Source organism: Polypterus senegalus, chromosome 6, assembly GCF_016835505.1.
Source record: "Polypterus senegalus isolate Bchr_013 chromosome 6, ASM1683550v1, whole genome shotgun sequence".
Taxonomy (NCBI): Eukaryota; Metazoa; Chordata; class Cladistia; order Polypteriformes; family Polypteridae; genus Polypterus; species Polypterus senegalus.
In genome coordinates, this window is record NC_053159.1 from 81,486,904 (window position 1) to 81,490,634 (window position 3,731).

Here is a 3,731-nt window from a genome sequence, read left to right on the forward strand (position 1 = left end):
AGCGATCTCTTATAGGCAGTGCTCACCTGTGCGCCACACCCTGATGCAAATATCGGCGAGGTGACAAATCAGCGGTGGAGGCGGATGTTAACAGATGACTCTCCGGGATTGGAAAAGGGCGACGGGCTGCGAAGAAAAGAGAACAGGTATCCAGTGGGAGAACCCGAGAGTGCGGTTCAGTGACATTCTGGGGGTTGGGGTTTGAACCAGATTATCAATTCTGTCCTAAATAACAGTTTCATTTTTTCCCTAAATTGTTATAATTATGTAACACCACACGAAAACTTTGCATGTTCAATATATAAGTAAAGGAGTGAGAGCAGGGGATAAAATTACAGATAAACAATGTCCGTTGTTGTGAAAAATAAGGAAGGTAAGCCTTCGGATTAATGTGCGTCTACTGAAAAGACAAAATAACCAAGGGAAATATTACCGTTTCAGTGCATTTCGCTCACGCCATCAAAAATCGACAAGGAATTCTTTTTTGAAAAACACAAATAATATAATATAAAGTTAATCCTCTAATCTGGAACCAGTCCATCACAGGGGCCCACTCACAACCATATCCAGGGCTGCCTTAACGTATGGCCACAATGTTTCTGATGCCTATGTATGTTTCTGTTTTGTTATCAAACAGAGGCACCAGCACACTGCTTTTCCCTGGGGCATATGATGCTAACTGGGCCAGTGTAATGTTACCGGTTAAACAAACCAGCATGTTTTTGAGGATATTTGAGGAACACTGTAGGATAGATAGATAGATAGATAGATAGATAGATAGATAGATAGATAGATAGATAGATAGATAGATAGATAGATAGATAGATAGATAGATAGATAGATAGATAGATAGATAGATAGATAGATAGATAGATAGATTAAACAGAAAAAACTGAAATATCACATAGACATAAGTATTCAGACCTTGTGCTTAGTACTTAGTTGAAGCTCCTTAGGCCAGGAATCCAGCCTGGAGTCTTCTTGGGTCTTACATGACAAACTTTGCATGCCTGAATTTAGGGATTTCCTGCCTTCTTCTCTGCAGATCCTCTCAAGCTTTATTAGGTTGGATGAGGTCTCTCGGTGGACAGCTATTCTCGGGTCCTGCCAGAGATGTTCTATATTGTTCAAGTCTGGCTGAATCACTCCAGGACATGCTCAGGGTTGTCCCTAAGCCAGTACTGTGTTGATGTTGCATTGCGATTAGAGTCATTGTCCTGTTGAAGGGTGAACATATGGCCCACTCTGAGGTCTGGGTGATCTAGAGCAGGTTTTTAAGGATATCTCTGTACTTTGCTCTGTTCAGCTTTCCCTTATCCCTGACTAGTCTCCCAGTCCCTACAGCTGAAAAATAGCATGATGCTGCCACCACCACCATGCTTCACCATTGGAATGGTTTCGCACAGGTGATGAGAGTTGCCTGTCTTCCTCCAGACATGACACTTAGAATTGAGGCCAGACAGTCCAATCTTGGATTGTGGGTTTCTTATGTATTGTCCTGCTACTCTGCCCAGACTAGTGGAGAGCTGCAGTCATGGCTGTTCTTCTGGAAGTTTCTCCCATCTTCACACAAGTTCTCTGGAGCTTAGCTAGAGTGACCATTGGGTACATGGTGACTTCTCTAACCAAGAATCTTTCTTCCTCAGTTGCTCAGTTTCACGGGGCAGCCAGTTCTTGAAAGAGTTGTGGTTGGTCCAGACATCTTCTATTTAAAAAAAAATGAAGGCAACTGTGCTCTTGAGGGGCTTCAGTGCTGCAGTACATTTGTACCCTTCTCCAGATCTGTGCCTCATCACAATCCTGTTTCCAAGCATTGCAGGCAATTCCTTTAACCTCCTGGCTTGGTTTTTGCTCAACTGCAGGTCCTTACATTGAGTGCTGTGTGCTTTTCCTAAACAAGTGCAATTAATTGAACTGACTCCACAATTGAAACATCTCAACAGCGCACTAGAGACAAACATTACTGTCAATATGATATTTCAGGGTTTTTTTTAATACATTTGGAAAATTCCTAAATTCAAGTTTTTGCTTTGTCATTCCAGGGTGCTGAGAGTTATTTGCTGAGGGAAAGCGTTATGCTGCAACATAATAAAATGTGAAAAAAGTGAAGGTTCTGAATACTTTCTGAAAGCACTGCAAAAGTAAAACTTTGTTCTCACCAGTGTGACAGTGGTGGAATTACCTGTATCAGGGATCCCATAAAGAATGATTAAAGTTTTATAAAGTCAATGAACCAGTTGTTCTAGTTTGCAAAAAGCTGGCAAATCTAAATGGAAAATGCATTTTTTATCAATAAATATGCATAACTAACTGAAAAGCCAACATGGTGACACAATAGTTGCTGACTCCTCGCTCTGGAGTTCTGGAATTGAATCCTCACTACTGTATGTGTGTGGAGTTTCACATTTACCCATACCTGTGTGGATTTTTCATTGGGGAATGCATTTTTTTTTCCTCCCAGAATATTGAGAGGTGCAAGTTAGATAAATTGATGAAGGTAGCTTGGCCAAGGTATGATTAGGAGTCAGTGTGCATGGAATAGTAACCTGTCCTGCATTGTGCCCAATGCTACTGAGATAGGCTCCAGCTTCATTTGGCTATAGAATTGGATGAAGCAGCTTCAGAGAAGTAGACATAAAAGGAGCTTCATAAAATAAAGACAAACTATATCATACTGAAATGATAGCTACAGTAACACACAGTAGCTCTGCAGGGAAGTAAATCAACAGTATGGCAGTCAACTACATTTACCACAAAGCATCTGGCTGTACAGTAGCTTCAGAAGTTCTGATAGCAGTCAAATGTATTTGAGGACCAGTCTGATGTAAGCATGGAATGGATTAAATCCTGCAATGGTTACAACATTATGTATTAGCTACAGTCTTCTCCCTCTTTGGGAGTGAGTTCAGAGTCCCAGTGGATGGTGCTGGGATCTATGGAGAATCTAACATGGGTATTACGTAAAACATAATAACTCTGTCAGTATATGTAAAATATTGAGGAGACCATAGCCAGTCTTACATTTTGTTTGCTCCACCTGCATCTTACTGGCTAACACTGTGTATAAGGAATCAGTTGTCTGCTTATTTCAAATCTATAAGAAGGTGGAGCAATGCCTGCTGGCCAAGGTGGTTGGGCTGCAAATGGTGGGACTACATTGTAGGGGAGCTGCATCCCCATCAGTATACCTCCAAAATGAGAAAACACAGCTACTAGAGCAGAAACTACTGTCACACACGAGTGCTTGTGCCTACACAAAGTAGCTGAACTTACCTAAACAATCTAATGTTCTGTTTATTGGCATCTGCAAACAAATACAGCTATTCTCCTGCCAAGCCCTAAAAAAGAGATTTAACTGGATTTTAGGAGCTTAGGAGCTTAGGAGGTGAGTAAATTATCGCAAGATGAAGGGTTGATTCCGAGCATTAATGCCTCTCACCTTCTTTTACCAGACTTAAAGAAGAAAAAAAACAGTCTGATTCACTTACCTACGCCATTTCTGTACTCTCAAAATGGCATTCTGACATCACTTCTGCTTCCGATTACAGACGATGTCGTCACTCCCAGTCCCCCTATGATGATGTCACTTCCAGCTCCTCCTGATGACATAATTTCCGGTCCCTCCTTTATGCTGTCACTTCCAGTCCCTCCATGATGGCGTCACCTCCGTATTCCTGTTATGATGTCACTTCCAGCCATGCTTCCTTCCGGTCACCATTTTCTATATAACC